We start from the raw sequence: 8,683 nt of genomic DNA, 5'->3' as shown, positions 1-8,683 counted from the left end.
ACAGTCTAGATTAATGTTCTAGCAATGGCACAGGAATTTGGACTGTGGCGCTGCAGTTTAGCGTCTGTCGCCTGGCGACAGTTTTGTCGTCTGGCGACAGGCTCTAAACCGTAGCGACAGTCCTGTTGTTTTTAGCGACAGTCCAGTTCTTTTGCTCGAGTCATCACGACGAGTCTAATTCACAGTCTACTAATCAGTTTATTAATTTATTAATGGTTCAAACCATGTTTAAGTCTTTAATCGAGTCTAGGCACTTAAAGTCCAATGGTCATACACTAAGAGTCAAAGACCTTGTTTAATTAATTAATTAATTAATTTGAACTAATGAACAAGCCTAAAATCGAGTCATAGTTCCATTAAGTCAACCCGGATTTTTATTCCCGTATACTGCACATGCGTCAACTTGTTTTGGTCATAGCCGGAGTTCTAGGAAGAACCAAGAGTCGTATAACCTATGGATCTGTAGCCCCGAGTTTTATCTTTAATTTGGAGTCGGTTTCATCCCAATCAGAGTCACAGATTAAAAGTTATGACTAAAATACCACAGCCTGTCCAGTTTAATGCACATACGTGAAGTCTTAATTTAGTCTTTGCTTGAGTCTAGTCACATAGTCTAGCCACATGGTCATGACACAAGTCTTAACATGTCACCTACACTCACTAGTATTAGCACACACTTTGTATATGTCACCATGACCATGTCTTAGGTCCATGCATGAATCGTTCTTCCGTCATTTGAGTTGGGGGTCCATTCTTTTCCTAATTCTTCCATAATTCTTTATCTACGTCTTCTTCCTACACTCCACATACTTTCTCCACACATACCATTCCTTTCATTCTTTCATGATCTCTTCCCATCTATGCATGTTGAATCGAGTTCGAGTCATGTGATTGACAATAATAATAATAAAAAAAAGTAATGATGAGACAAAATACAAGGCAAGCTTCACACCAAGATTTCATGCTTTCTTCCTCTTTTTTTAAACCCTTCCCCAATAAGTCTAGCATAGACACCCTTTGTTTACCTTAGATTTATTACATAGGTTTTTCCTTTTTCCCTTTTAATAAATTGAGCATTTTAATTTCTTGCATATGATCATTGCATTATTAAAATAAAAAAAATAAAATAATAAAAAAAATCGCCGAATTAAGCACAAGGTATACCAATGATTTGAGGCACCTCTTGTAGCCATATCATATCTCTCACCCTTTAAATATATGATCCTTTTCTTGATAAACCACTTTGAGCCTCGTCTAACGATAGACCTTTCATTTTACAACCCACATCTACTTAACCTTGGGATGGGATGGTGTGTAACTTATGCAAGTTTCAAATATGAAAAGCTTGAGTGATTTCAAAATAAAAAAAACGATACAAAAATAATAAAAAATAAAAGTGTACAAAAGGGCAAGTGTTCCAATGTCTTTGATATAAAAATATCTTGGATAAGAACATGTCTCAGATTGCGTTTCTTATCGAGTGCTCGGTACCGTGCCTGAGAAACATGAATGTCAAGTGAGTGATAGACCGCATGATCGGGATTTCCCACACTTATAAAAATAAAAATAAAAATGAAAAAGCAAAATAAAAGAGAAGAGCAAAAAAATAATAAAAATAAAAGAGAGCTCAAAAATGAGAAAACTCAAGCATAAAAAATACAAAGATTCAAAAGCAAGGTTGCACACCTTGGGGGGCTTATTGAGGGTCTTGAGCCTTTATCCCCTTCTTCTCTAACCTTTAGCCTAACCACGTTACAACCCTTAAAAGACCTTTTTGAGGTATACATACACTTGTGTGAGGTTCGGCTAGAGCTACGTTTGGCCTGATTCTTAACGGATACGTAGGCAACCTCACATTGAGGTGCGACCATAATAAAAATGCATTCATTTTCACACTCACACACTTACACCATGATCATATCAAGGGATTTCCAATGCTCATCCCTATTTACTTAGAGCTAGACTTGGGGGCTTGATCCTTACATCATTAGCCTACCTAGCCTAAGAGTCATCATTATTTGACTCTTATCAAATAATACTTTTCCATACCGTTAGCCTTTGCAGCCTAACTTTAGTGTCACTTTCACACACATCACAGATACATGACCAAATAGACTTCCAATTAGGAACCCTTTGTCATGAAATTTTAACATAACGTTGAAGAATGGTTTGTCATATCACACATCACTCATCACTTATAATCATCATTGTATCAAAGTATGAAGTACTTAGCCTCCGCGCCTAAGTTACCTTAATACTTTCATAATCGAGTCAACTAAGATAGTTTAGGATGAATTAATCCTTGCACCTTGAGGGATAGTATCAAATGCATATACTAGATTAAGCTCATTCAACATGCACCATTTAACACTTCGATTCTTTTTCGCGTCTTTCTTTTTCGGGAGAAAGTCGGTACCCTCCACAAAAATGACGGAAAATTTTTGTTTTTGAGGTCATGTACACATCAAGTCCAGTGCACACACGAGTCATGTACATTGAGTCATGTTGTGTCATATCACATCGAGTGGAGTCTAACACATGTGTCAAACGCTTTGAGTCGAGTCATGACAAGTCAATGAGTCAAGCAACACTAAGTCTTAGGTCAACCCTAAGATAATAAAAGATGAGCAAAGTCCTATAGTCTAAAATATAGATGCAGGTACATTCCAGCGAGCAAGAATATTTCCGGATTTTTTCGAAAAAAACCGCGAATATAGATATATGAGATTCTTTCAAGATGAGAGAAGTTTGAGCAAAATTATATGGAAGTGAAGAGCCTTAATTTCCAAAAGATTTGAGCAGATTTGGTTGTAAGGAAACGACCAAATTGAAATGATATCGCGGCGACAGTTGTCTCTGGCTAGCGCTAGAGCGGCGACAAGATGTTGGGCCCCACATAATGACTTTGTGGGTCTATTTTAGTAGTTTGGGTTCCTTGGTACGCCAGTTAGCCCCTTTAAGCAAAATTGACATGATTTAGTCAGCTTGATTGCGACAACAATAAGTGATCGACCTGACAAAAGATCGTCTCACTTAGCTTAAAGCGCCTAAGTATTGGCTCATCGCAAGCACCGGAGTAACGGTTCACAACGATTTCCTAGGATGGAAGAAGATTTAAAGATTCGAGATGACGAAGCCTTCAACAGGGGGCTTTAAGATTAAAAAGAGTCTATTGCTTGGATTTGAGAAGGACGGTTCAAGATGAAGCGACCTTCAATAGCTTTCACTATGATTGGGGAGGTTATTATTAGATTTGAGAAGAACGACTCAAGATGAAGCGGTCTTTGATAGCTTTCGCTAAGATTGTGAAGGTTATCCCAAGATTTGAGAAGATAGCACGAGATGGGCTATCTTCGACGACCTTCGCTAAGATTGTGGAAGTTGTCACCAAGATTTGAGAAGATAGCACGAGATGGGCGATCTTCGACGACCTTCGCTAAGATTGTGGAAGTTGTCATCAAGATTTGAGAAGATAGCACGAGATGGGCGATCTTCGACGACCTTCGCTAAGATTGTGGAAGTTGTCATCAATATTTGAGAAGATAGCACGAGATGGGCGATCTTCGACGACATTCACTAAGATTGTGGAAGTTGTCACCTAGATTTGAGAAGAGCGGTTCGTGATGAGGCGGTCTTCGACAACATTCGCTAAGATTGTGGAGGTTGTCACCTAGATTTGAGGAGAGCGGTTCGTGATGAGGCGGTCTTCGATGACATTCGCTAAGATTGTGAAAGTTGTCACCTTGATTCAAGGAAAAGCTCGAGATGTAGCAGCAATGATAGACAGCGTTCCCTAGGATGTGGAGAGTTGTCACGAATCTTGGAGATGGCGAAGTAAGGTCACCTTCGGCGGTCCCTCAAGGTAAAGAAGAGATTGTCTATAGCGGCGACATACTGCTGTGGCGACATATGTCCACACCCAGGAGATGACGACATACAGTTATTTTCGATGATGTTCCCGAAATACGGTGGAGGATCAAGAATATTGAAGACGACGACATATGGTTATCTTCTACGATGGCGTTCACGAGGCACGGTGGAGGTTGTCACAAACAACAAAAGCAACAAAGATGGTTACTTTCAGAGACGTGTGCTCGACGGTGCAAGATACGCGTTTCTTAACTCTTTTATCTGTTTTAACTAATGATTAGTTTGCAGGTATCGGCGTTATAAGAATGATTTGGAATTGCAGAACATTTTGAATCATTCTCCGTCCCGATCGATACTTTGACTCTCGTTTTTCGAAACTTAAGTTTCTTCAAACTCAGTCAAAGTGGGGGCTTCTGTAGACACCCATTTGTGTCTCCCCAAAACCAAACCCAGTGATGAATGCCTTGCACGTTGTGTTATTATCGAATTAGGTGAAAGTGGTTCGAAAGTCAAGTGTCGCGGTTTAGTTTTAATTAAAAATCTTTCTTTCTGTTTTTGAAAATGACTTTATTTATTTGAAAACGTCCATTTCAGTTTATTTTGGTCCATGATAAGGGTCCAATAATAGTGTAGTTGGATGGGGCTTGAAAAGACCTTTCCAACGATATATTATAAGCCCAATTCCGATGAATAATGAGGAAGTTATGGCCAAAATACTAAACTGGGCCCGGTTATTTATTTTAATACGGCCCAATGATCTAGAGGAGGGCCCGATAGTAATTATTATTCCTAAAATTATTAGGATTAATTATAGTTTTCTAGAAGTTTCTAGAAAGTTCCTTTTAATTCTAATATTGATAGGATTAATAATTAATTATCTTTAAAGGTTTTTTATTTGGAATAGAATATTATTATTATTATATTGAATATGTATTTTATCTTCTGTACGGATTCCGTAGATCAAGTTGATTAAAGATCGGATTCCGTGTGAAGAAAAACGCGCTTATACAGGCTGTCGCCAGACGACAAGTCTGTCGCCGCGCGACAGACCCTGTCGCCGCGCGACAGACCCTGTCGCGTCGCGACAGAGTCCAGTCCTGGCGACAGCGTGGAGTTTTATTCCTTATCAAATTCCGTGTTTTTCCGGATTATTTTCATTATAAATAGGGTCCGAATTCCTGTTTTCAGAATCAACTACTATCAACTCTCATCATCAACAATCAATTCTCATTAACTCTTCCTTAATTCTCTCTTTTCTCTCTTGAGCAATATATGCTTTCTTTCCCTTTCTTTCTAAACTAGCTTTTTACAAACAATATTCCGCATTCACAAGATTTAGAATCTCTTAGCCAAGTTCGAAGTTGCCTTCGCCCTAGACGTGAAAGGTTTGATATTTTCTGAGGGTTTGGTCCAAAACTAGTCTAAACTTTATTTAATTTGATTATTCTTTAATTCTTTAATTGTTGTTTATTATTTTATTGAAGTTTACTAACTTGTGTATTTTGTTATTAGAAAGAGGTACGAGGCTTCAAAGTAAATAGATTAGCTTACTCCCTATTTCTTTCACAATGTAGATTGCATGCTTATTATTGTTAATTCCTAGTATAATGTTAGGATGCTTTTAATGCTTTCTAGTATCATGTTTAGGGTGCCCTTACTCTTTCTAATATCATGTTAGTACCATGTTAGGTTTAAAGCTTTGATCTTTATTGTTTAGTGACATGCTAGGGTTTGTTATTAATCTTGTTAGTATCATGCCTAGGATCTTGCTATTATTATCAAGCTTTATTATGCCTTATCATGCTATTATCGTCGTTATTATTTATTTATCGTTTATTATTTATGTTGCTTGATTATATTTTTTATTGCTTGATCACGCCTTTTATGCAGGTTTAAAGGGAATTTGTACTTGAAATCACGCTTAATAAGATAATTATTAATTTGGTTTAGGCTAATGTGATTTTAAGTCAAGTGATCGCCAATAATAGTATTATTTGTGCATTAATATTCAACCAACATAGATTAAACAGGGTAGGTTTAATATAATGTTTGTATGTTATTCGAAAAGCGCACATGAATACGAGCAGAACAAAGTAGAGGCCTATTTTATAGGGTGGGTTCTTTCTTTTGTAGATTGGATTCGTACCTTCATCCCCGGACCCTGTTTGGTTCAAGACCTTATGGAGTAGTTGATGGTCCTTTTGGATTGTCTTTTGGGTACAAGTTCCTTAAAACTTGTTGGCGACTCGTTTTAGCTCTTTGTCTTTCCCTTTGGAACGCCACCGCACTTTAGTGTATGATCACAGTGGGGTTCAAGTTTGGGGTTATCATAATGCTTGAAATATTCCCTACAAAGACAAACTCTCCAATCCTGAAAGGAACATCATCAATTCTTCCCTTAGGAAGCTTAATAGATCGATCGACCAATTGAAGTGTTATTTTAGATGGTTGAAGCTCACCTAGATCAAGCCTTTTGAAGACCGAAAAGGGCATAATGCTCACACTTGCCCCAAGATCACACAAAGCATTCTCAAAAATCATTTTCTTAATTTGACAAGGGATTGAAAAATTCCCCGGATCTTCCATCTTATTCGGAAGTTCACCATGGATAAGAGCACTAAAACACTTCCCTTCTTCCACCGAACTACCCTCATCAAAATCTTCCTTCTCCTCTAAGATCTCCTTAAGAAACTTGGAGTACTTAGGCATGTCGGGAATTGGCTCGGTAGAGGGTGTAGAATCATGAACATCCTTAAGAACTTCAAGGAACTTCCCAAATTGCTCATCCATTTTGAATCTCAAATATTTTGGGGGATATGGTAGATCGGGAAATCTCTCTATCTCACTCATCTTTTCAACAACACACTCTTCTCTTTTGTCAACCTCACAATAGATTTCCTTAGACTCAACCCTTTCCACTTCATTCTCCTTAGCACCACTCTCATCTCTTCCCTCTTTTGAACAAGAAACTCCCTCATCAAAATCATTTCCACCACTTGTGGCAATAGAGTACACGGGTTTCTTTGGTTCAACACCTTGGGAAGGCAAAGATGAAGGACTAGCAAAATCCTTTATAGTGCTTGCTAATTGGGTAATTTGAGTCTCAAGCATCTTATTGTGGGTCATCATCTCATTGAATTTCTTATCACTAACCGCCATATAGGTGTTAATGATCTTGGTTTGATTATCAATCAACTCTTCCAAAGTAGTCCTAGGAGAAGAAGGTTGTGAATAGGAATTTTCACCTTGAGTCTTTGGAACAAAACCGGGTGGGGGACCTCTTTGAGCGTTGTTTTGAAAATTTCCCCTTCCTTGATTGTTCCAATTACTCCTATTTTGATTTGAACCATAACCTTGATTATGGTTACCACCACCATGATTATGGTTTCCATTACCTTGGTTATGATTTACAAAACCTTGGTTTTGATTACCATAATTATGATTTTGATTACCATAATTTTGGCTTTGATTTTGGCTACTATAACCTTGGTTATGGTTACCACGAGAACCTTGATTCCCTTGGTTCCTATAACCACCATTATGATTATAGTTGTCAAAATTGCCTTGGTTTTGGTAATTCCTATTCCTTTGGCCTTTTTGATTATCAAACCTTTGAACATTGTTGTTTGACACAAAATTAACATGTTCACACTCATTGTTGTCAAATTCATCAACACATTCATTAGGACAAGCACTAGAGTCATGATCATACGATCCACATGCATCACAAAACAAGCAACCCAAAGGCATATTATGTGAAGAGGGAGGGGGTTGAGAGTTAGAAGGAGTACCTCTCCCCTTAAATTGGGAGGGAAGATTCGAAGCTTGAGAAGAGGAAGAAGTGCTCTCCAACTTAGCTTTGATTGCGGTGACCTCCTTTCCTAAGTTTGTCATTTGGGAGGAAAGGTTGTTGATTGCATTTAGATGGTCCACCGAGTACAATGAAGATTGCTTGCTTGAAGAGTCCCTCTCCCCATCTTGTCAAATTTATAATATGTCACCACGTCCTCAATGATGTCCACAACTTCTTCTTCGGTTTTGTTCATGATAGGGCCCCCGGCCCCTCCATCAAGACATGACTTGCCTTGGGGACTTAAACCGCCATAGAAGATTTGGATCACTTGGTATGTGGGGATTCCGTGGTGAGGGCACTCCCTTTGATACTCTTTGAATCTCTCCCATGCTTTGTAAAGGCTTTCACTCGGCCTTTGCTTGAACCCTTGAATCAAGGCTCTTGCCTCCGCCGTCTTCTTTTGGGGATAGAAACGGGACAAGAAAGCCTTTGTTACATCGTCCCAAGTTCTCAAGGAGTTGGGCTTCACCTCTTTGTCTAGCCACTCCAAAGATCTTCCTATTAGAGAGAAAGGGAACAACTTGAGGCGGATGAATTCTTGAGAAACCCCATTGACTTTGATGGTGTTGCAATATTTTTCAAATTCTTTTAGATGGTTCAATGGGCTCTCATTCTTAGCCCCACTATATTGCCTTCTCTCAATCAAGGTGATCATTGCCGGTCGGATTTCGAAGTCATTTGCCGGAGTAGTAGGTGGAGCTATTCCGCTCTCAAACCTATATGCCCCGGGCACTCCAAGCTCCTTCAAGGCTATTCTAGGATTTTCACCCATTCCTTGCTCTTCTTGAATTTCTTCTTCACTTGAAGAGCTATAAGCCAAGGATCTATTATCCACTCATCTTCTTGAAAAAGTCCTCTCAATTTCCGGATCAAGGGGAACAAGGGGACGATCACGGGTTCTATGCATGCAAAACTCAAACAAAAATATTAGTAGCACGGCTACAAGTGTAGCCTAAAGAA

The 8,683-nt window shown here is 38.7% G+C and overlaps 1 pseudogene; it reads left to right on the top strand.

Annotated features, from left to right (window-relative positions):
- The first annotated feature begins 8,004 nt into the window (after nucleotides 1-8,004).
- On the top strand, nucleotides 8,005-8,103 carry LOC145596311 (small nucleolar RNA R71; annotated as a pseudogene).
- Nucleotides 8,104-8,683: the final 580 nt, after the last annotated feature.

Source organism: Chenopodium album, chromosome 19 (genome assembly GCF_948465745.1).
Source record: "Chenopodium album chromosome 19, dcCheAlbu1.1, whole genome shotgun sequence".
Classification (NCBI taxonomy): Eukaryota; Viridiplantae; Streptophyta; class Magnoliopsida; order Caryophyllales; family Amaranthaceae; genus Chenopodium; species Chenopodium album.
The sequence above is the reverse complement of the archived record's forward strand: the minus strand, read 5'-3'. Positions and strand labels throughout refer to the sequence as shown.